The sequence below is a fragment of the Acanthaster planci genome, linkage group LG19 (genome assembly GCF_054643075.1).
Source record: "Acanthaster planci isolate LZ-2023a linkage group LG19, COTS_SCS, whole genome shotgun sequence".
Classification (NCBI taxonomy): Eukaryota; Metazoa; Echinodermata; class Asteroidea; order Valvatida; family Acanthasteridae; genus Acanthaster; species Acanthaster planci.
The window spans coordinates 2,975,803-3,002,113 of NC_141795.1; the positions used below are offsets into that span (position 1 = coordinate 2,975,803).

At 42.6% G+C, this 26,311-nt stretch overlaps 1 protein-coding gene across 9 annotated transcripts in view; it reads right to left on the bottom strand.

Moving 5' to 3' along the window:
* Window positions 1–26,311, bottom strand: part of LOC110974006 (uncharacterized) — a 96,793-nt gene that overhangs the window by 40,818 nt on the left and 29,664 nt on the right. The gene's annotated exons all lie outside the window — the stretch shown is intronic.

Here is a 26,311-nt window from a genome sequence, read left to right on the forward strand (position 1 = left end):
ATCATGCAATGGCGCCCTCTTGTGTCACACAACAGGTTCAGTTCAGTGACGAGTCCAAGTTGAGGGCATCACTCTCAAGTGGCAAATCAACCACAGGTTCCACAGAAAATTGAACTGAAGATCAGTATAAAGTCGAGAAAAAGAAATGCCTCAGATATCCTAGATTCCAGATTAATGCCAATCTGTCTGATGTCAGTTTTGAAAACCGAACACAGTGATGTGATTACTCAACACCTGACCCGGATCAATTCCACCCGAAAGAAGGTCAGTCTGTCAACCCCGAAAGGTTTTAATTATTGACTTAATTCTTAGCTGAATCTCCTTTGAAAAATGCCACAAACTATGCGAAATCTGTCAACCTGGTGCCACCATTGCTTCTTGTGAACGGGAGCCGGCAACCTTACACTGCTACAACCTGATGTCTTAATTCCTCCCGAGACAGACACTTTTCTCCCTGGGATGTTTCACCAAAAACTACCCTCCTGTTCCGGTCCCTGCTGTCTCCAACCAAAGCCCCAGCCAAAATTCTCTTCCCTTGTCATCGGCTCCTCGCATGTGGTGCATACTTTTTTTCTGCATGCGCCTTGTTGACAACACTAAGAAGGAGGCACGAAAAGATTTAATACTCTACCAGTTGTATGCGGCAGCAAATTTTTGCACGATGTTCACCCCCTGCTGGTAACAGATTTTGCCCTCCAACTGCACATTTGTTTCATTAGCATTAAAAAGGGCGGAATTTTCTTTAGTATAATTACTAGCAGTATTGCATGTAATTTGTGGGTGTTTTTGATAGATGCGTGAGATTTTTTGACACTTTGCTTCTGTACTGCTGATAGCCAGCCAGAATTCAAAGATGCCCTGGCTGTTAGTGAAAGGCCTGACACATGGACTTCAAGTCTTCTCAAAACACTATTACAATTAGTGAAACCATGGAAGGCTTAGAAACTTCTTGAGGTATCTCCTAAAATCAGGTCCAAGTTGAAAGTTATAAAACTTTCCAGAGAGTTCATATTACGTACTGCTGATAATTTCAACATCCTTGAAAAGAGAGTTTGTGATCAAGAGGGGCAGTTTTTTTCACTTTGGGTTTTCAACAAATAGGAAAAGTTGCAGGGCAAATTCCAGGTTGTGCACAGGTTACGATGAATCGTTCAATTTTTTAATAAATGTCCGTCAACACACCTTATACTCCACCGTCTTCAGATGGGGAGACTGTTGCTGAGATTGGCTTTCCAGAATATATACTAATTCAGTTACTGGCCTCTTCCCTTGTTCCTTTCCCAAGTTCCTTCCCCGCTAATTTCCCTCTGACTGCCGGGCGATAACATCAGTGATATCATTCATCCATCAATATACTCAAGCATATACCACCCAAAAGTTATTCTTGTTTGATGTCAAACCTCCCAGTGTCCATATTCCTTCCAGTCGTGCCAATAAATTGGCACGTCACTCAAAAGGGTCGGTGTAATTCATCTTAGTTCTGGGCAGAGTAGGCAACTTTTCCTGTTTCTGCCCTACATGTAGGTTGCTGAGTTACCCTCCCAGGTTAGTTATCTATAAATGGACCTCAAGTTTTTATATAAATAACATGCACAATCCATGTGGATTAATCGGGATAGCCAGGTAGTCTTTCAATTTCACATACTTTATCTCCCACCGGTGGTGAGGTGCCATACAAGAAGTTTACTTCAAAACCCATGAAGTAAACTGCATTCTCTTCTGATAACTATATTGGTAATATCTTATAGAGGCTTTGCGCTGCAGCCATCTTGCTGGATAACTCTTTTGTTCCACAGGGAAACCTCCTTTGTACATCTGTGGAACAAAAGCACTGGTCTGCAAGATGGAAGCCCTGCAAACCCTGGCAAAGTGTCATCATATGGAAATTATTAACACTTCATTATCACCTGTTCCTCCTGAGCAGTAATTTCCTGTGACAATTAAATCTTGCTTTTTACATGATGCCCCTTTGTCTCTTGATATTTGCTTGTACGTATGTACAGTGTATATTTATGTAGGTCAACATTTGTTTCGATTTGGTTGCTCTGTTTTCTTCACTGAAAAGGACGTAAAATATATGGATGATTGACGAAGGATTAAATTAGCAAAACAGAAATAACATCATTACACACTGGAGAAAAACTGCATTGTCAAATGGTTCAGATACTAAATCTGCAAAGAGGAATTTGACAAAACCTCTTCACAAGTGCTGTGCAAAAATCCATTCTTTTCTGCTGATTAAGTTGGAGGCTGGGTTGCCATTCTGACTGAAACATTATTTTTAATTGCTCACCCGAAAGGATCTCTAACAATTTCTTCAGGACCTTGGGGCCGTGAATTGGAGGAAAAGTGATCTGATACGGTGCCATCTTTTGTGTTGGTTAAGCACTGAACTTCATCCCAGGGCCGGATACTTTGCTTCCTTTGGATGATAATGTGTTGATGGGACTGGCAGGGATGTGGAATCAAGGCTGAAGGAATTCAACCTTTTGAGTATTGAGGACCACACAAACTGTGCCTCAGGATCTGTGCTGTGAAGGGGAGGAATTTGTGGTCTGCCCACAGAGCACTTAAAGTGACCACAATGTAAGCGGTGGAAGAAATATACAGTCCATTGAAAACGTCAAGTGAGCGGGTAAGAACGGTACCTCTCCAGCCAGAGAAAGCACAGGAGCATTAGAATTGAGTAAGCAACATTCAGGAAGGTGCTTCTGCGCCATTATTGCTAAGCATACAATGTCCACAGTGTGTAATTCATTAGAGCTCGGACTGAGAAGAGAAACTTTGCATCTTTCACACCCAGTGGCGTAATGGGAGGGGGAGGGGAGGGGGCCCCCTGTGTCCTCCCCTCATTTGAGATCTCTGTTGAGTTTATATAGCTTTGCAACTACAGATTATTCTCTAGTCTTGCCCCCTTGAAAAACTCTGTGCAGCCCCGGTGCCCCTGGACATTTAGCCCTCGCTACGCCACTGTTCACACCATGAGGAAAAATCAAGTTAAAAATACGAATGAATAAAAAAAATACCCGTGTTTAGTTCTGGTGATCACATACCTGATATGCAGACTTAATATGAATCAGCCGTAGAGAGGAATTCCAATATCTTCTTCTTTTGTATTTTTAGGATATGATAAAGATAAAAATTTACTTCTGATCAGTGAATACATTCAGCTGTCTGGAAAAACACATCAACAAAACTTGATATAAATTTAAACTCAAAAGAGACCCCTGATAAATAAAATTCTAAAATAACACACATGCATTATTCACGACAAATTTTTACCCTTCCAAACCTTCATTTGCCAAAGTGAAAATTGTCTGGCAAAAGGACAAGTATTCTAAATATTTATGATATCACAAAGGTTGGTTGTAACAGCAGAAGACAGACCTCCTCAGCGAGACTCCTGGAGCCCACAGAGACAGAAAAACTAAAACACAAGGGTTTCGCTAGACTAGCTGCAGGGAACAGTTTTTCAGAAACAATCAACATCTCCTTCTGCGTTGAAGTGCACCCTTCAAAGTGAGCGTCTGCTGTGTTGGTTAACCACAAGGCATTTTTCCCCTGAGCCAGTTGGCCTGGCATTCTTGGATGTCCCGACCATTGGGGAATCAGGAGAAAGGTTTTTGGAAGAGTGGCCAAATAGTACTCGAGGCCTTCCACCCAGGAACTCAGTGGAACCACAGAGGAAGGAAAAGACTGGTTGTGAAGCGAAACCAACACTCCACAGTTTAACCACTCAACCCCCTCCCCTGAAAAACCCAAGATAAAGAAAAACACCCTCAATACTCCAACTAAAAACCTCAAAAAACCATCAACAACAAACTTTCTATACTTCCCACACCACATTACTGAGGCCATGTTTTAGAAGATGGTAAAAGCTGAAAATTTGTAAAAATGTATACTGCTATATTTACCAGCAGAACTGTTGAATAAGACACATGCACATGTACCTACAGGTGCAAGTTTGAGAACTTGAAGTCAATAGAAAGTGCTGGGAACCCCAATTTTCGGCACTATGAATATTTCATCGCCAAGGCTAAGTACCGTGGTTGACAGCATCAGTGTCTAGCATCATTCACACGGCCATCATTACCATACCACCAACAGACATCATTTGCAGCCCAGCGGAAGACAGCCCAACCACAAACGGAAGCCAGCGCTTCCTGGGATAGCACTTCCTTGGATGGTGTTAAGACAAAATCCCAAGAAACTGGGAGCTGGACCTCCTATTGATAATGGCAGGACAGCACATACCACTCTGCTGTAATCTGAATACACATGCACAGACCCTGATTGAGGAAAAGCAGAGAATGTATAGTCACGCCATTTAAATTGAGACGCTTGGGACTCAAATTAGGCCCACATTGCCTCCCACACCTCACGCTTTTCATCGAGATTAATGCCAGGATCAGCAGAAGATCCAGAGCCAAATTCTTGCGAGGTGTTGAGAATTTCTGTATGCAACTTTCACAGCCCTTCTGATGGATGATGAGGCCAAGTTTTAGGAATTTTCACACGCTTTGGGGGAAAGAAAATGAAAGAAACGATCCAAAAGAAATCTGTCCTCTCATCAGAGTACATAAAAAAAAAAAAAATTGCTGGGAAGAGGTCCATGTTTGTCATCCTGATACCGTGATATTTGGTGCTGTAAATGCTGCTTATACGTGAAATACTAACTGAAACACACATTTCAGCCAAATCATACACAGCATGGTAATACACATCCAATGGTATCATGTCTGATGCATATAAAACAAACAAAACAACCACAGGCTTTCCAACCCCCCCCCCTTGAGGTTAACGGGAAAAAATCCCGGCTCCAAACCAAAGTGCACCACTACACCTGTGCAGGAAGAACTGACTGCACGCTGTGAAATTCTGCAATGGTGAGACCAATCGCCACGGAATGTTGTCTCCGGTTGACCAAGGGAGGGCAGCATGTAAATGTACCATCACCGGCAGCTAGATGCAGCCACCTGTGATCCGCTGGAGAATTTCACCCGCCCAAGATGACAAGGAGGGAAATGGCCCTGATCAGTTGATCACTATTATAGAAAGAACAAATTTTCTTCGAGAGTGTGCCAAAGGGCAGACAACAAAATTAAATTGTCTTTTTGGGGGAAAATATTATGGAGGACAAAAATACCAGGTGCATCAGAATTTTCGGAAGTATACCTCTAGGTGCTTCAGTGTATAAACTGTACTTTGGCTGAAGGCAACCGAGGGAGAACAAATTGATGAAATCAAACACAATTTGGTCATCCACGGTGTGCTGAAGGCAGCAGACGTTGCCAATTCTGGTTTGAAATTTTGTTAGAACTTGCAGAGGAGCTGTTGCTACGGGCTTTTCCAATAGTGTGTGTCGGGGGGGGGTGGGGGGTGATACTAGCACAGGTCTTGCAACCAAGGAAAGCTGGGAAGGAAAGGTTTTGAATTTGACCTGACTATTTCAAACTCGACACCTGGCAACGCCTCCGCTTTGGGTTATCCTCAACCTCATTCGTACGACTGGAAATCTCCTGTTGGAAAAAAAAATGTCGCGCAAGGGTCACGACTAAATACTCTTTTTCAGATTGAGAGCAAAAAGCTGGTTTTCAGGAAACTTTACTGAAGGCCATGGGGAAGGCGGAAGGCTGTCTCCCTTAATTGCCAAATCTCTTGTGTATTATCCAGTTAAGCCAATTCATGGTGCTTTATAAATAGTGAAGATTAGCCTGTCTAATGTACATGGACATAAAGTTCAGAGGGGACTTTCAAATCTTGGAATGATCTGCCGAGGATGACTTGGATAAAAAGCTGCAAAAAAGACTTCTGTCTGGTTTAAATCCTGTGTCTGCAAAACTGTGCAAATGTCATTTCGAAATAAACACACATGCACACACAGATGCGGTACACATTTAGATCACATTGGTAAATTGTGGCTTTTCCTGAGTGGATCACTACTAATTTATCTCACTCGGTGCTATACAGCGCCATATCACATCGCGCAATGTTGTTACATTGTGCGATGTGATATGGTGCTGTGTAGCTGGAAAATACAGAAACAGTTTCCGTTGTGACTATGATATGAACATTTTCGTTTCTTTTCCTCTGATCACATGTCGTTAAGGTTTGTACCAATACCGTCTCAAAGATCCTGGATAATTCTTCCTTTTTCAGCAGCTTGCATACTCTTTTCTAGTTGCACCTGCCAAAGAATTTCATCTTTGAAAGTGAAAGATTTGTGTCTCCTTTGTGAATAACAATGCAGTGTTCAGACTTGCCCATCTTCAAAATAACTTTTCTGTTATTCAGTCTGTACAGGTATAATTTGAATCATGCTTTGCACGACCTGGCATTAGTTATCTCGGTGTAATCTAGACACACATGTTTCCCCTAGTCACAAACCTAGTTTTGTATTACTGACAATCCTTTGATCCGATAACAATTTCTTCACCTAACAGTCATTTTTATTTTGGGCCACAAGCGCTACAAGAGCAGAAAAAAGTCTGGGCCCAGAGCCTCTGTTGCCATAGCAACCTCCCCGGTCCCTTCCTGGTCTCCTTAGTAATTTCCTCCTGACAATCTTAGCCTCACAACATGTGCATCGTGGAGGTTGTTGCCACATTCTGCCTTTAGGTGGAGAAGTTTGGGAGGAAGTCACATGCAGTATCCAGCAGTGTCACAATGAGCTACAGTCTCCAAATGCGAGCCTGAAGAAAATCTAGCGTTTGAGCATTTCTGGGCCCACAAAACATCTCAAATTCAGAGCCTTAAAATGCAGAGCTGAACTGATATTCCACTGTCTCCCATTAAAGCACAGTGGTCCAGGTGCTCTGAATTTCACTTGTGTCGTAAATCAACACTTTCACCTTTTACAGCACAAATTTCACTACAAAGGCCAATGCCAGGTTAAATGGCACGTATTCATAGCTGGCAACACTCAGGACAGACAGAATTTGCAGGACGATTTCAGATTCCTGTGAAAATGGTGACGAGACAACACAGGGAGAAGCAACAAATCTTGCATTAAAAATGCCACAGCATCACATGACTCTCACAGACTCAAACCACTACATCAAATTTATGCCTCGCGCTTCCAACACATGTGCGTGTGCTAAATAAAGCGCATGCATATTTCATTACGGAGGACGGAATCCCAAGGTATGTGAAATAACATCCTAATCGCATCCCTCCGACTGCCACACACCCTCCAGCAGCAGAGATATTACTCCCGTTTCCATGACAATGCATCAGTGCGATGCCTCCCCTGGATCTTGCCGGAGCAGATCTTGGGTGATTTGGAAGTGAAATCCCTGCATTTTACTTACTCTCTGTAGCGAGTATGCTGTTGATGCAAGGACGGTCAACTGGTTGCCACGGTAACATCAACCATAATTCATTTGAAAAGACACTCCCCCTCCCCCACAGAGCATGCTGAGAAGCCATCTGTCTGTTATCTTTTGTTTTTATAAGATTAGCGGCCAGATGAGCAGATACATATTTTCTGGTTTTGGGTCATCTCCTACTGCACGGTGAGCCTGCAAAGCATTATCAAATCTTAAAACAACTCCAGAATAATGCATGTCAGTTTCTAGGTTCAATTTGACTTTATGCGTACGTTGTTTTGGAAAAAAAAACAAACGTAAATATGTGTGTTTTTTTTCCATTTCTTGAGCACTGTTTTCTGAAAGAAAAGAAATAACACACTGATTCTTGGCAATGCACACTCTTCACCCCGGGGTGCAAATCTACTCTGCAAAAATCAATGACTAAGTATCCCTTAAACTTTCCAATGAGTAATCTCAGACACCGGTCGGCAAAGGGCAATGGCCACAATTTGGCAAGTCCTTTCCAAAGTTCCCTTTTCAGTGGGTGTATGGAATTCACTAATGACATCATTTAGGGTATATCGCCCTCCCAAAAATATTTTAACGAGTGAAGCTATCCATTCAATTCAATACTGAAAGTGAACATGAGTACAGCTATGCGTACACTACTGTACTGCTCGTCTTTCAATGGTATGGTACAAGCATGTGTAACAATAGACAAACTCAATGCTTCCATTTGCAAATTTAGTGGAAAAGGCTGTCACAAATTGTCACCTATTTGGCATCACATTTTATTCCTAGTCCACTGTTTCCTTCTCTGCTGTTCAAATTTGCTTCGAAGACGTGTATTCTGAAGAGATTTTTAGGAGTATAAACCTCTTGTACAGGAGGGCAAACATATTTTTGGCGAGTAATCTTGTTTTTGTTTCTTAAATAGAATTTTTAAATGGGGTTGTCTAAATAAAAAGTGTCTGAGAGACTCCCGGTAGTGCAAACATCTATCTATACTCGAGCCTTCTAGACAGGAAACCGCTGTACAACTTCCGAATGGCTTTGAACGACTATCATTCAATGGCCTGGAAATGATCACTTAAGGCACTGGAAAAGTGAGGTTGGCTTGCCATTTCCACCTTCATTCAATTTCACCTGACAAAATGGAATCCAAAGAGGTGAATCTCCAAGTTTCATCCTGGTAAACAGTGTCTTCCATTTGCTCAAATATTCTCCACCTGTCAGATGGGATCATGGTGACTTTTGAAATTACAGAAAGTTTGGACCAGAAAGATAAAAGATACCCTGAATAAAAGACCTGGCTGAACAGATGATACAAGTTAATTACTGTCTCAGTGAATTTGATTAACGAAGTTCATTCAAGGCCAATATTGGCATGGTGACAAATGAGGTCATCGAAGCAGTCTCTGGTCTGGCAATGGGCCTAGAATGACCAGGAGCAGACCAGCTACCTGCCAGTTGGTCAGTCTCTCTTATCTTATTCAAACGAAGTCACTGTAGGTCAGGATTATTGACCCGGACCTCTTGATGAATTCTGGGAAATATGATACAGCAAGTGAGCCTTTTGAGGCAAGTGGATTTGAACGTGATGAAGTTGCATCGCACGCACATACAAGGACGTTAGCATTCCATCGCATTCGCAATCACTCATCATTGGTAGTTATCATTGCACACGTGGTGCTTTTCCAAATCACCGGAGTTTGAATTGGCACTATCTGCCCAAGTCACTTGCCTAAAATGGAAAGTTTTTGCAGCCCCTCCGCATGTGACTGAATCAATGTTCCAACAGGACATTCCAGGAAGATATGTTACTCATACCATATGTTATTGTTTGGACTACAGTGTGGGGACATTCAAGTGTCCCCAGAACGTCTTGGTCATCATGACTGCTCTCATAAAAACAGTGCGCTTGGTACCGACAAGTGTGCTCGCGTACCTCAAGATGGTGAAGTGAAATGGTCAGAGCTGTTCTTTTAAAATTTAATTGAATTAGTTTTGCAGCTAGATTTATGGTACTGCAAGAACTTCTTCACGAGTACTTACACCAATAATTGTAATGGTTCCCAAAGGACAAAGAAGTCTGCCACGGCACAGGGATCTTCTGCAAACTGTGGATTGGTATTTGACTCCATTGAAAGGGGTTCAAGTCTGTGATTTCAAGGCTTAATTTGGTCACACACCTTGCATCAAAACGTGCAGGTATTTGAAGTCTGAGTGATAAACAGCAAGCTTGCCTTCCTGAGAGTGCACTGCGGGTAGCGAAGACGACGGACGGACGTGTATACACACCGTGGAACGAACTAGAGGGTCCCTACAACTAGAGCACAGTAGGGTGCCCCCAGCATATCAACATGTAGAGGGGCGTCACGGGCCAACGACGAGGGGTATATATTACACCCTTTGAGGAAGGGAGGGTGCTAGAATTGGGCTGTCTCCAGTTGGGGAAGCACTAATAATTCAGGGTTTCTGCGAGACTTTTTAAGAGCTGAGCCCTCTGGGAGCAGCTGGCACCTGCGAAATCCGAGGGTTCAACCCTCAAACAGAAATAGATTGTCTAGCCCCGGGATTTCTGTAGCCACGTACATAGAGGGTAGGGTCCACCCTTAGCCCTCAAGCTTCATTTAAGGAGACGAAAAAAAAAACGAGGGGCTCCGATTATTTTTGGAAGTTACCAACAGCTTCAACAACATTTCTTCTCTTTTCTTCAGAACTTACAAAATTATGCTAAAATAAACTTTAAATCTTTACAGACACTTTCTTGGAAGAGATCATTTTCACAAAGGGGAAACAGTTACATTTTGGAGGTTCAAACAAACTTTTTCAGGGAGGGAACCATCCACCCAACATTTGAGATACAGAACAGCTACCGATCAATCACAAAGAGAGGTCAAAAGCTAAACAGAAGCACTGGACTTGGACTTAAACCAATGTGGAAAATTCTCCCCTGCCTCTTGGTGCGTCAAAAAATGCCCTCCAAAACAATTTTGTTGGAGCTACAGGTACATTTCGATGGCTGGGGGAGCCTGGATGCTATCGCTGAGCGTGCGAATGTACATGTACATTCTTCCGATTCTGTATTCCACCTGTGAATCCAGTGACATTCCTCCTTCAATTGCTCCCAAATTGGCTACTGAAGCTCCGGTGCTCTGCCCCGCCGAGCGTCAAATGTTGCATTTGGGTGTAGATTTCTACGGCTTGATGTGGGGGGCCCTATGCACCCCAGTCTGATCCTTTTGAAGTCACAGAGTCTAAAAATAAGACATTAGCTCCCCCTCCCCTTGAATGACGGAGGTCCATGCGTCGTGATGTCATCAGTGGTATTTGGCAGAATCTTTCAGTGACTTACAGTCATAACATCCCAGGGAGCTGGGGATGTTTGTCGTGACTTATTGAAACACGTCTGAGGCCAATGCCATCATAAATAAGAAAGACTACCAAGATTCTTCAAGTGAACTTAAACACGTCTGTAAGTCAAACCTGTTACTCGCTTTTGCCTACGTCATGCACATAGGCCTACCAGAAGTTTGAAACAAACTACATGTATTCCTGCTGGTTTGTCTCGCTGCCCAACACAGCAATTGAAAAAAAAATTTGACTTGCAATGTTTCATAAGTCACTGCTACTCTCAGTTGACTTTTAAGAGTGGTTCCAACTTGACTTGATTCTCACATTGACAAATGCCAGCCTAAGCACTTTAAGGAAGCTAAAACCAGCACCCACAGAGAATCTCTATAATCGATAAACACCTACTGCTTGAGTGCCCAGCGCCACCACTTGACTAAATATCAAGAATGTTACCCACTGGGGCGATCACTGTGTGATAATTTCTTTATTTGTGCGGGCCCGTGATTGACGGGGGTTGTGTGAAGGCTATTTAAGTGACTGCCGGCCAGGGTGGACCGCGGTGTTACCACGGTGCTACTACGGGAGCCACATTCCACTGGGATCAAGTTGAAGAGAGACTGGGTGTGAGCAAAAAAACTCTCTTGGTTTCTGTCCCCGTTCATCTCTACCCGGTTGGGTATCTCTTTCTAAATTTGTCAGCAACCTTGAACTTGAATTTTTTCCGGTGAACCTCGAGAAAGGAAAGGAATGTGCCTTGCGTGTTTGAATCCACCAATCAAATTAACATTAATCCGTTCTGACTTATTCAATAAATAAAGATGTTTTTATAATATTTCCCATGAAAATGTGATTAGGCCGTACATCCCATACCAATACGAATAGTGCGCAATGATTTGAAAAATAAAAACGGCAACTATTAGTGCGACAATTCCAGACCAAAAGAGCAAGACTGCTATTTGTCGTACAATGTACTCTTAAAAAGTCTTACACACGTGTAAGCTTACATTATTCTTTCTGCAGTGAGTGCCATTAGTTGATAGACATACTGAACAGTACAGCAGGTGTACGTGTACACACATCTTTGTCTAAAGGAAATTTGTCTTTGTTTACGTGTCCAAGTCTCGATTCTTTGGTTTGTTATCTGCAAATAACAAAGAAATGTAAGGACATCCAAGTAAACAGGAATAAACGTCTGACTTTAATCAGGGCAGAGGAAGTATACGCAGTGGGTAAAAGACAGCTACTTTCTCTGCAATGAGTTTTTTTCTTTAGAGAAGTGAGCGGGATATCCTGTCCATGTCATATTCCCCAAAAGCTGGCGTCACAAAGTATAGACTTTGCCGAAAGGGGAAGTCGCAAGGAGAAGGTGCTTCCTGTGGTGAAAATCAAGGACGACTGGACATTGACTCCAGATCAATAGAACGGTTTAAAATTCCAGCGTCCTAGATTTCAAATGAACTTGTTATTATTTCCTTCACTTTTTATGAAACAGGCTGTCGGTACTTAGGCCTTATTTGCAGTTTGGACCCTCTAAACCGATAATAATTAAGTATACACTGTGTATGTAACTTCCGAAAAAAAAAAGAAAAATGGAACATTTTGGACTGGTGGAATAAATCATTCACTTTACAAATGAGTTTATTAACTATCTTGTCAAATCTGCTACACAGCTCCTCCGATGACCTCATTTTTTACCGTGCCAATATAGGCCTTGAATAAACTTCATTAATTAGACTCACTGAGACAAAAATTAACACGTCTCTTTATCCAGGTCTTTTGTACGAGGTATCTTAATTTTTCTGGTTCAATCTTTCTGTAATTTCAAGGGAGGATGCACAGCTCTTAGAGCTTGGAATGAAGACAACCTTAACCCACCAGTTTGAGAAAGACTCCCAAGTTATCCAGGACTTGTTTCCTGACACCGGTAGGTGACTTACACCTACTGCGCCATCAGTCAGCTCGCAGACACTACAGGCAATGACTTTTTACTATGATTTGTCAACTCGAGCTATGCGGAGGTGATCACAAGACAAAAAAAAGGAACCCTGACTAATCACAAGACATGCACAACTTGTGCTTCACCCTCAAGTTGTCCGACTTTAACCGCCACCGTGACATGTTTACAGGCGAGATAGTGGAGCTGCTAATTAATTGCTACACACAGCCCGGTGCTGTGTGTGAGCGGAACTATGTGGAACTGTGCCAACTTTTTTTTTTTAACTAGCCTGCTAGACGGCTATGGCTGGAAGCGTTTTGTAGGTGTGCCACTGATTGTCTCTCAACATCAATTAACCCCGCTTCACGTCAGTGAACAGTATGACGACAGCTTGGCTATGTTGTTTCCCAATTTGGGAAATATCTAATTGGAGATTTTTTATCAGTTAATTCAAGGTTAACCCTTCAAACTTGTACACATGTTGCAAATTGTGAATAACAGGGGGCATTAAGTCATCAAAGATTCAGCGAGTTTGTACATGTGCTCGATTTGTTGGTCCAAAATCAGTTGATACTTCTCTGTGTACTTTTACCTGCTGGAAACCCAAAAAATTCCCCCTCAGCAGCTAGGAGACAGCTGGGGGCGTGGGCAAAATTTCAACCCAGGGCATAGCGCATGCATGCAAAGGCCTTTCATGTCAATTGGTCAAAGGAAGCATGTGATCACAATGTTCTAGATCTTTTTCATGGACAAAGAACATGCATACAATAGTTTCAAACCCCTGAGAAATTAATTTCAAGTTTGCAATTTGGAAGTCTCAGATGTCACCCGCACACATCATGCTGTTCAGTTCCCTCTGTGCAGCAAATGGTTTCTGCTTCAATTCATGTTAGCTACTGTGGTAATTTTGCAGTTGTGTTTGGACAAACCCCAAAACACGGTTCCTCTCTCTGGTATCGCCGCACCCCTATGGGGCACTGACCCAAGTGGTGCTTTGTCCCTGCTGAGATCTGTAGCTTGCTGAAGAGAACGGCATTGTCCGGCAAGGAGAGAGCTGACAATGAGCTCCATTTTTTTTCAAAGCAAATCCGCCCTGCTACAGGCCAGCGGGGCACTTGGTAAAATTAATTGCATCTGTAGGTGTTCCAGTCGTTATTGTCCATTCACACCTGTAATTTCCTGTTGGCAGGTAGACGCAAGCAACAGAGCGGCACAACAAGCTTGCCGCAGTAAATGGGAGTTACTGTGGTCTGGTTATGCCTTATTTGCGCATTCATAAAAAAAAATTTCTTTGGAAAAAAACAAAAACCTTTTACCAGTGAAAAAGAATGTTTTTTTTCTGTGGCTGGCTCTCAATTTATTTTCTGTGTTTTAATAATGGTACGTACATGTAATAACTTCCAACAACTTTACTAAGCAGCTCATGTACCGTGTGTGCACAAATATTGGCCTGAGATATACACATGAAGATTTTTATTTTTTTGTTTGCCAATTTCCAGTAGCAGTTCATTTCAATGGGAAGTTGAGTCAGAGACGGAAAGTACCATCCATGCTATCTTATCACAGTGCGTGTGGCCTCCCAAAGGCTTACTTCCTAACCTTGAAGAAGTTCACGGCTTTTTTTTTTACCTTCAGGTTTGGGAGAGAAAAAAAAAGAAAAACTGAAGCATCGACACAAGCTGAAAACATCCATCCAGAAACTCTCACAACATTTTGTTTACGCCCCGTTCATCTCTCCATTTACAATGCTCCAGTTCTAGCTTGCGACAACTGAAGCGTGTACCGTGACCTTTGGAGACTCAACTGAATTTGACTGTAAACATCCCGTCCCAAGAACTCTCAAAACATCATGTTTGTGCCCCGTTCATCTCCCCATCTACAATGCTCCAGTTCCAGCACACAGTGACTGAAGTCTGCCGTGCCCCTTCGGAGACTCCACTAAACTTGACTCGGGTGAAGGCCTTACCAAAAGGAAAATATCAATTCACCTTGTGACTGAAAACGGACGGAAATGAAGCTTCCTGGTCACCCTACCCATCTGCTTTCCTCTGAGAATCTCGGGGAGACTTCTTTAAACAATCTGGCATGTACAGCCTGATGTCAGTCAACAAAGCCGCCCTTTAAGCTGGGGAGCAGTAAATTTTCTTCCTCATTTCTGCCTCCCCCCCTATGCACATAGTTGGCTAAAGTCAACACCCGGTTCACAGGAACACCTCCGGCCACATTGTGCCATTTTTCATTTTCTTCCATAAAACTTTCTGAGGTTGTATCAGGAAGCTGACTGAAAAAGTCTGGCAGCACTGTGTTAATATCCACATGTACAGCAACACCGTGATGCTTCCAGGAAATCACAGAGAAATTAGCATCCAAACAACTCCAGCTAATCGTAAACACATGCCCCTTTGAAGTTTGTAAATCTGATGGGAGTCACTTCTTGTGGGTGACGCTCTCTTTCTTTAGCAGTCTCCCTTGAGAAAAAACCTGGCCAGTCACACTTTCACCGTGACCTCAGCTGTACTTGTGTCAAAGATATATTTTTTCCGTTCATTCCTTGCCACTGCCCTTGTGTACAACAAAAAGTGCAGGCTTCGGCTTTCGGGTGAGCAAACTTATTCTAGGAGAGGTCCAAGAAATTTTAGGTTCATGACAGGAAGGGGAGAGCGAGCCTGATATTTGATTTTTAAGAAGTGAGTTTGCTGGCAAGGAGATCCTAATTTAAATCTCCGAGACTCTGCAGATGAATACTGTGATCTCTGACAGATATTCGCCACCGTACACAGGGATTTGAAAGTCAGATAAAGGCAAAGGGAAGGGAGGTTCATGCAACATTTCCTCTGTCCAACCAAAATCTTTTAGACTCAACCTACTACATGTGCATTAGTCCTGGCTGATTTCTGAAAAATTTGCAGAAACTATCCAGCAATTCCAAAAGTTTGGTCCTTAAACTCGGGCAACCTTGCAGAAGTACACACAACTTCTTCACCCGTGGACAACCTAAAATCTTTTTTTTTTCTGCGACTGCATCTACAAACTGTTTATCCCTCCTTTGGAAATGAAAATTAAACTAAACGAACCCGTCCTCATCATAATCATAGTAATCATCTTCTTCCACCCCTTCGTGTATCGCCAAAAGAAAGGGAAGGATACAGGGCACCCATTCTATGTAGAAAGTAAAAACCAATCACGAGTCCCAACAGAGTGGTAGAGTGAGCTGAAGATGTGATTTACAGATAACTACGATTAAGCTGGCTATGCGTGACTGCCGACAAATGAAGTAAGTACAATGTGACATGGTGGCAGGATGAAAAACATCCGAGTCTGACTGCAAGGCCACGGATGAGGTGCTATCAAGTCCTCGAGACTCCCTCTGGATTATGGAGGAAGTCAACATTTTTTTTTCTTTTCTTTTAAGGGTAACGAGTAAGGATGACAGGCACACTCGCTACAACTTCTGCCCCAGACTTCCAGTGCCTCACATGCACTGCCAATATACTTCCTTAAAGTGCAACGAATGATTCAGAATGTATGAGGGAAAAACTTGAAGGAACTGGAACAAAACAGACTGCAGCTATTCACATTATTTAAATCTTGCATTTAGGCCACTCGGGAACTTGTTTGACGCTGACAAACTTTTACAGTGAGCTTCAAACAGCAGTCTCTTTGCTGTACTTGATCTCGTGACAAAACAACACCAAACAGCAAACACAGAGGAAACTAAGAGAAGGGAACGATGCCAGCATAGTTTGAAATGACTTTTCTGTTACAAAGATAATTGAATGACACTGAAAGCGGCCAAAAATGTATTAAAACAAGGGAACGATGCCAGCATAGTTTGAAATGACTTTTCTGTTACAAAGATAATTGAATGACACTGAAAGCGGCCAAAAATGTATTAAAACAAACAAATGTTGCTGGTACAAAATGTCACATGGCATCAGGAATGCAAACAATTCTCATCTTGAGCTCAACATTTAGAAACTTTTTCTTTTTCTTGGAGGGGGAGGGAATTTGATCAGGTTGTTTTTTTCACACAGGACAAACTGTCCAAAAATGTCAATGGACCATATAAATTAAGCTTTTGCTTTCATTTCAAGTTGAGCATTTCCGACTGCAAACTCATATCCAAACATCCGCCTCTTACCTCAACTCTTTGTCCCCTTTCTCTTTTGTTGATCTAAAAATTTGGTCCAAATTCCAACCAAAAAAACAAAACAAACAAACTTGCTTGCGAGCTTAGCAAATTATTCAGTGTTGATCCAAGAATCTCTCTGAATTCCTACCTCTAATTTAAAGAAAACAGGTCAAGTAGGGAAAACAAGGACCAAAAAAAAAAAGAGAAAAAGGAGGTTCAGACAGGGCTGGGAGCTCTCTTTTTTAAAATTCCAATTTTAGGAATTTTTTTAAAATGAAAAAAAAAAAATTTCTCTGTTGCTCTGGGTTGCATGCCTTACATACCTACACCAAGTTAAGCCACCGAACCATACTGGGATAAGGATGGAGCAAAGTTCACCCAGAACCAGAGTATAAATCACATTATTGAGACAACAAATTTCCAAGGGACATGCTTGACATATTTAGCATCCTCACCGCCAGCTTACTGTCAATGTCAAAGACAGCGTCCTCCCCCCCCCATCCCGGCCCAACTGAGTGGCTGCATAAAGAGTCATCGTCATGTATGATTCATGGCTCCAAAAACAGTGACGGTAACATCTGGGTATGTGCATCCGGGCTACTTCACATGTTTGCAAAATGCCTCACTGTCACCTACGGACACTCTCGTAAAAAAAAAAAAGGCAAGTCACTATTTAAGGTATTGGCAGTCTAGGAAAAATGCAGCGGTTCTCTCTACCGAAAAGGGCACGCTTGAGATCCCACCGGGGGAAAATATGTCAGTCAAACCTGGAATCTTTTCTACATTCCAAGGTTGTCGATGCATGGAATGGTTTCAACAATCCCCTGTTAACATGTGTGTTACTGGTATTCCCTAAGGTAGATGCCTGACAAATGACAACATTCCAGGAACACAGTACAGTGGCCTTTATTAGGCATGTCTTTCTAGTAACATTGAACAAGCAAATGCACAAAAGGGTGATACCCTTGTGGGTGTAGACATGCATCTAGTGATGAAACATGTGCAGGTCACATAAGTATAAATGGGATCAGCTTGTAAGTCCGACGCCTCATAATTCCGATGCCTCATAAGTCCAAAAAAGCATTTAAGAAATCTCGTAAGTCCAACGCCTTATAGTCCGATGCCTCATAAGTCTAACAAATGCGTTTAAAAGTTCCAATGGTTTTTTTCGGCCCATGGCACAGATCCAACTCCTCAAAAAATGTGACGCCTCGAAAATCCAACGTTTGATTTGATGCTCATTATGAGCATATGAAGATGGCACTGAGAACAAGGCTGGTTCCCGGTGAAAGTATGGAGTACTATTTATGACACATACAAACATTTTTGAGATCTCAAAAGTATTACAGTCGAAAAAATGCTTCTTATATATATAGAAATACAGGGCCAGTGTACGAACAGTGCAGGTAGTCTGCTGGATTTAGTTTCCTAACAGGGTCAGTACCGTGGGCATGAGTTGGAAACAAAGTTGAATCTCACTCGCGGGCGACGCGTCGCGCGGGCCAGCACTCCTCCATGTTTCACAGTCAATCGCATTGACGCCTCATATTAAGTCCAACACCTCGTTGGTCCGACGTCAGATTTATGAGGCGTCGGACCTTTCAGGCATCGGAACTATGAGGCTGAAAAAAAAATTGCCCATAAATCCCAATCCTAATTATTCTGACACCTCAGAAGTCCGAAAATTCTGACTTTTGAGGCGTTGGACCTATGAGGCGTTGGACTTACGATACGCACCCATTATAAAGGTAGGTTAATTTTGAGGATTCAACCAGATTTTAGAACACTGTGCAGCTACTGTACAGATGTACTTGTTTTCCCTTGAGAGCATGCACATCATACATTATACCTGAAGTGATCAAACTTGTCGGGTACATGAAGTTGCATGAGTAAGTTCCCATGAGCCAGGATTTAACCTGATTTGGAGGAAAAAATGCATCTGAGAACTCTCAAGGTCATCGCGAAACCCTAAAAGACACCCAGTCTGAATTCAAGTCACGACTGCTATTCAAATTAAACTTCCACTGAGGCATTCCTTTTGTTCACACTGTTTACTTGTGTCTGGTCTGGCCTCATGAATAATCTTGTGACCGATCCTGTGACTAGTCTTGCGATGGTTGTAAGAGGACTCGCCTGCAACTGTGCTAAATATGCTTTCAAATTGAAACACTGTCACCCTAGACTGCAGTCACACAGAGGGTGAAATAGCTGGGCTAATTGGAATCAGAGGGGACCCAGACACCCCTCTGGCAAAAGCAAGGAACCTGGCAAAACCATGATGTCTTAAGAAAGAGACCCTCAAAACATGCTTGATAAAGAGATCCAAGGAGGAAGTTCAGAATTTCCTCTGACTTCATCTGAAAGCAATTGGCCATGATCCCTAGGGGTGCACTGAAGGACTTGGCTACTATCTTTTTCTAACTGCACAAACTATCACTTGTTCTGGAGTTATCAAAATTGCAAAAATGGGAGGACAAGTTAAGCAAGTCCGGCTGAAAGAAATTACGGACAATGGTGTCAGATGCACTTTGGGCTTTTTATTTCGAGTTTGACGAGATGCGGGATGGTACTTTCTGAAAGTGTAAGTGACTCACACGTCATCAGTCTGCGGCAACTGGAATGTCACCCACACCCATTTCAGATAGCACATATTTGCCCCCGTAGCCCCGTCGTCATCGCGCCTCGCAGGAGAGAAGTGCAAGATTATCTCTTGGCAGGAACGCACGCCCCCAAGTCACCTAGAGACAGGGTGTGCAAGAGGCACGCGCTGGCACAGATGCGTGGTTGTTGTAAGGAGAATGTCTACCCGTGTCTGATTCATCGCTTGCTGCATTGATTCACAGATCTCTGGGTTGAGATGATACCTTTCGAGGCACATTTATGACCCAACCTAACAAAACTGCAAACACAAGTAGCAATTCACCAGGGCCACTCCAGAGTTAAAGGTCCTTCAAAAATCTTGCATAAAATAAATCAACAATGGTGCCACCAGCAGTGGAACATTTTTCAAAGTAGTGGGGGGGGTAGTTGTTAGACCATCAGGCATTGGTCATTAATAGCTCCATCCACTGAGCTCCATACAATTATAGGACCTGCAGAAAGTGGGGGGGAGGGGAGGCCAGGCCCCCCAGTTGAAAAAGTGGGATGGCCACTGGGCCCTCCAGCTTCTGCCGCCAGTGAATGGTGCTGATGTTTTTCACCTACAAGTACACAATGCTCGTTTTCATCAGGATGCTTAAAACACTCATACATCAAAACAAAGACTTCAGTTTGCTCGATCTATTGAAATCCAAACCAAAATTACTGATCTCATGAAATCCAAACCAAAATTACTGATCTCATGAAATCCAAACCAAAATTACAGAAATACAAAGGGTCTTTAGATTCACCTCGTGGGAACAGGTCCTGCTACAAATTCACAACAGGGATCTCCAAATGTCTTTCGCCTCCAATTTTGGACTTTTCTGAAAACACGTCCATGGCATGTGTAAGGTTTGACAGTCTGATATACATATACTGTACTTTCCAATCCGACTTGAATACCTCCCAGGATAAGACGTGGATCAGGCTTTCAGTCCCCACATTAGGCTTTCAGTCCCTACAAGTATCCCTCTGATGTGAGGGTTTCCCCAGAATACCTAGGGGGGAATTCCTCCCGCCTCTAACAATTTACTGTCTACTCTAAACAGGTTACTGAGGGCTCGTGAACTGCAGCACAAGGTTTTTGGGGGTGAAACTCAGTGTTTTTTCCAATGACCAAATAATATTGTATGGCTGTTGTTGTAATAATCAAGATCTCACCAAATGCAGTACTCTCATCTTTTGCAAGATCTGAGCTGCTATCATTTAAAGTATCTAATAACACAGAATATTCCACAAAAATCTTAGCTCTGTCACAGGAAGAAAATTTCAGGACCTTTTGGTGCTAGTTTGTATTCAAAGTGTGGTAAAGCTTAAAAACTTCTTGCCAAGCTCTGTTCCCTTGAAAGGCTCCATATGTTGCCCCCTCCCCAGCTGCAAGTGTGCCCGCGTTTGATGCTCCCAAGAACATAACCCAAAGAGAAAAAAAAAAACCAGCCTCTCATATGATCATACCCTAGACAGATTGCCATTAATATCTCCAGGATGTCTCAAATTACAAAGCCAGGAAGTTCTTTTCGTGGGCCAGATCAAACCATGAGATTGCAATTGGCTCCATAATATTGATCTGTCCATCGTTAATGGATTCCATGAGAGAGGGGTCTAGTTGGCTTGATGACCAATCAAGGGATCAAGCAAATGTTCTTAAAACAATAAACTTTGGCATGATTGCATTCAGACATGAATTCCAACTAATGCTAGCATTGTCGAACACTCAGCAAAGAAGCTTAAATTCAGTAAAGACAAAAGAATAAAAATGAAGTCTGGGATCACTTCAGATCTTAAATGCCAACTGCAATTTGGACATCTTTAAAAAAAAACATGAATTATTCATAAACTCCCTACAGCTAGACTGTTGATGCTCAGGACCTGAGTAATTCCAGTGTGTTCTCAGACTTCGATCAGAGGTGGCTGGAGCCTTTATCAAAGGATACGGCAGGACAGTGACAGAGTCCAGCATCACCTGGTACTGTTTTTCCTGGGGCAAAAGTCAAGGGGGGTGTATCAAAATGTGAAAAAAATATCTCAGGCTACAGTTTTGACTTTTCAACCCTTTCCAAGAGAAGATTTACATCAACCTACAACATTTCAGTAGGCCTTTCTGCCAAATCTTATTGCCTACCTGTGTTGAAATCAACACTAACTGTGCATTGACACTTATTTTTTCAATTAGTCAATTGAATGAGCTTGTGCCAAGGATGATGAATCTATACACACATTTTTCTCACAACTTTACACTCTTGAAAACCTCTTGGAAAAAAAACAAAAGTCACAGACTGATGAAAAAAGAAGCTGTTTAGGATTAAGGTTAGGATTCCCTCCTGGATGCACCCAATCCCTCGAGGACCCTGTTATTCAAATCTTCTCTCAATACACATGCTCTGCTATCTAGAAAATTGAGCAGGTTCTGGGAAGCTGACAATATTCTGGAAGCATGTGGCAGATCTAGATACCTGAATCCTTCCTGACCAAGTCTCATGAATCAACATATTCTGTCGGTCGGATCCCTGGGGAGCGGAAAAAGACAGGGGTATACAGGAGGCTACAGGAGGGGGGAGGATCGGACATAGTGAGACACACAGAGCAGATTGGCATCAAAAGTCAAAAAAATGAAACGCCCTGAGGTGACAGTGACACTGCCTTGTCAAGGGGGGAGGGGGCTAGGCGTACTGCAGGTGCCTTTTTAATTGCTACGCTCACCGTGGGAAAAGGATAGAAACTAAGCTTTTCATCCTATTCTCCATTTCTGTCATGCCAGCTGGGATTAAAAAATAAAACTAGGAACCAGCTTAACGATATGATCAAAAGTAGGCATCATGACAGCTGCTTGAATATCAACACACCTCCGACTTGATCTTTTTCTCCAAACCTTGGCTTTCCAAAAAAATCCATCACCACCCTGTAAAGTTGGCTGCACTCCCATCAACTCCTTACATGAACCTACCGTATCTGGTCGGGTAGGCAATGGCAAAACAACAAAATCTAGTCCGCCTCACTTCTCAAGCATTGCCAATGCAGCAGGGTGAACGGAGGGTTCCCTTCCTAAATTCCACCAGCCTGGCCTGGGCCGATGTTTGGAGGACCTTCCATTCTTCCAGCGACCCCCACCTGCTTGTCCTACAGCTGTGTTCCATTCCAGTCCAACTTGCCTGTCCCTCATCACTTCAACGTTCCCCTAGATTCACCTGTAAGTTCAATTCCATTCCTGCTCCAGTCAGGGCCCCCCCATATCAAAAGAATTATCCTCCCCCCCATTCAGACCATAACAAACCACAAGCACCAACCGCAACCTTAGTTTCCACTCCATATATGGTAATGTTGTGATCGGGCCTACATCGCCCTATACCGCCACTCAACTGCAACTGATAAATCCTTCTCCATTGGTAAGAGATTTACCGCAATGGCTATTTGCTAAGAGGCTCCAATAATTTCCGAAATGTCCATCCACTGTTGTGGCATCATAAATTTTTTTTCCAATCCCAGAAGGTCACACAGAGGCAAACAAACAATAGATCCGGTGAAGTACATGTAAGTAACAGGCACATGCACCAAGATACAGACTAGATGCAGACAATGCTTCAAGTGCCCATCAATTTACATTGGCAGTGTTTTTGACATTCCATTCTGGAAAAGCCCCTTTCAGAAGAGAGTATTCAAACCCAAGCAGCATGCCCATGGATGTAAAATGTACCTGGTGGTCCCAAAGGCTTGATAAATCCAGGGACAAGCAAAGGTCTAATTTTGAACTCCAGTAGGTCTGCATTTAGAAATGGACTGTTTACACCCTACTTTTAAAAATCTCAATTTTAAATGATAATCTTCAGTTGGAAATCTCAATGGGCTCCTCTCTAATCTAAAGTCTATTACCATTATTCATTACGCTCCTGCAGTTACTGTGTTGATGAGTTCCCCGTTGGACAAAAGTGGTGAAGCAATTTTTTTTCTGCTAGGTTGAAAAGAGACAGTGAGAGGGATTGGAGTCTGTGACCTCAACGGGGCCAGCTCCACTCAACTCCTTTGCTGGTCACGTGGTCTAGCCTTCCAATTTCTCTGTCCAACTGCACTGATGCCAACCTCATCAATGTTTACAAATTAGATTTCAAGCTTCATCGGTACAATTTAATAACCAATGCATTCTGGGTGCTTCACAGATGCATTTGGGTGAATTTGAGACCTGAATGAGGAAGATTATGATGCTGTTCTCGAATGCTCTACATAGTATGGGGCATACAGTGCTTGTCACATTTAGATGGCGAATGGCAAGTTAATACAGTCACATCTCTGTGATTAATGTTATACCAACCAGTCATCAAACTTATTCAGTTTTACTTTTCCTACGGGCCCCGAATTGGACAAAGAGAGGGCACTATTTTCTTCGCAAAGGAGGCTCCTTTGGTCGGAACTGAACTTCGACGGTTTGCAAACGACTAGGAAATGCACATGTCACGGTCATATTGCGACCAACAAATTGAACACTCCCGACCAACGCGACTCTTTTCAACTGATGAAGGGGTGCTTCTGCTCGAGGTGGCTTGCGGTTTTTCTTTTGATGAGATACATGTAAATCAAATACTCCACAGGCTCAAACCTTTGAAGTGTCTTTCAAAGTGACAGAATCTCAAAACCTGCTTTCACCGACAAACGAAGCTTTGGCATCCGTTTAGCCTGCGCGCATTATCTGGATATCCATGCCCGATCCGATTAAATCTGACTTCTGATCCCTGCAGAGTTGCTCCTATTCCCGGTCAGCTGGTTTTCCAATCACTGTTCAAAGATCGCCGTCACCTGGCATGCTCACTCACGTGGCTGCTTGGAGAAATGACCAACTACAAGCACAAGTGTTTCGCATCAGAGTCTATTTCTTTCATCTCGAATTCCCAAGGAGTGAATGATCCAAGATTGGAATCAAGTTCATTGAACCGAGACAACTTCATCAAAATGCATTACTGCAAGTCCTGGGAAAAAATTTCTTCGCAGTGATCAAAGCAATATTAAAACCTGCTTCATGGGCAGGTTTCTTGAATAAAAGTTCCTGCCTTCAAGCTCACCGAAAAGATTTCAACTGCAACATCCTATTTCAGTCACACGGTACATTTCTGCACATACAATGTACCCTTTGAGTCATTGGGTTCACGCAAAAACATGAGCGTTTTTCATTCAGCTAAACATTTTCAGAGAAAAGAGGCTGGGTGGGCTAATCCCCCGACATCAAAATTGTCCCAGGGAAGTCTGGATCACACCTGTTTGGAAGGCAACAACAAACTAGAAGTGGGCAGTCTGTGGGTAAAGGACAAACACAATTAGGGTGGAATGCCAGATTCAGCCTTGGCCTTGCCTCAATGCCGGTCTCAGTTTGGACAACTCCACTCTTTCACTGCATAATAAACGAGGAATTTAACAACTGCACTTTTGATGTCAGATTAGGAATGTCCAAAACAAACTTTTTCCCAGGGCCGGATGATGTGTTTTGAGGAATATTGCTCTGCCTTGGTGGGCTGCGGGAGATTACCAGATGGGAAGGTTTGATGACAACGTCTCTGGTGCAGAACGGAGCTACATTTTTGTCCCGAGATTTCCGTGAAAAAAAAATGTTCTTTTCGTTAAAGCATGTATTTAGACAGGGCTCTCCTGAACTGTTGAGAGACAAGTGCATTTTGTTGTCTCATATACGTAGGGACAAAAGTAGGACCTACACTGCATGCATGTGTACATTATAACCTCAATGAGGCAATCCTCTGATTCCTTTCGGTCCAGATAGTACTGCTTGTCAAGCTACGATGGTACCAGTCACCTCTTTGGTTTGATGTATCATTTGGCATCCTGGAAATAAACATCATGAGGGTGAAAAATGTCATGGGTTCCTATAAATTCACACTGTGGATGATTCTTTTGTGACCTTTAATTCGCAAGTGGCTCTGGCCGACTTGTGGCTCATTCTTTTAGGTCAGGTCGCATGTTGAAGTCGCAGAAGGAAAAAAAGTGTGGTTGCCAACATGCATGCATGTACCACAGGGGAGTGATTTGGCAAAAATAATCCTCAAAATCTGAAAAACCCCAAAATGTCAGACAGGTGAGTTTACTCCATGACCATCTTCAAAATTCCTGCGGGTACTTTAAGCGGTGTCTGTCCTCCTCCGCAGGGCCACCCTACCCTTAGGGCCACCCTACCCTTACCGCATTTGGTTACAACAAGGTCGCTTCTGCCATGGTCTGGTTGGATCCCAGACGGTGAATGAGTGATTTATAATTACTTATCTGTAGCCACTTCCTTCATGTTCCTTAATTTAAATTAAGGTTTGCCACTTGTTGCTGTTTGCCAGCAATTTCAATTTGAATGTCAGACTACCCTGATTGATTCAATCATCAAATCCCTTCCCCTACAGAACACAGACTTTTCAAACCTTTAATAGATGGTTAGAATAATAGACTTGTACATGTATGTTAGGATAGAGTGTTATTGGGGCTGAGTCAATTTGAATAATCTACTATTCAAATAGTCGACCTTGAATTCGCTAAAAAATCTGAATATTTGGTTGTACTGACTGGCAGTTTGTTTGTTGAGGAACAAACCATATACAAAAACCAGTTGCAATAACGCACACAGATCACTGTAATAGCTTCCCACGACTACAAGTATCTTCAGCCACAATTTAGCAAGATGTACGAGACGAATAATACTTCTTTTCCTGTTTAAAAGGTATATTCTTTTTGAATTTTTTAAAGGATAATGTACCTTTTGAATTGCTGTAAGGTTTCAATCACTTTTCATTTGAATCTTCGTGGAACAAGCCTCCATAGTGCAATTTTTTTCATTTAAAACAAAAGAAAATTCTCCTTCCCCTTCCACTGATTTTGCATTTGAATATTCAAATTCAAAAAATACTATTTGAATGTTCAATAATCAATCGAATATTCGGTTATTCGTATATTTGGCAA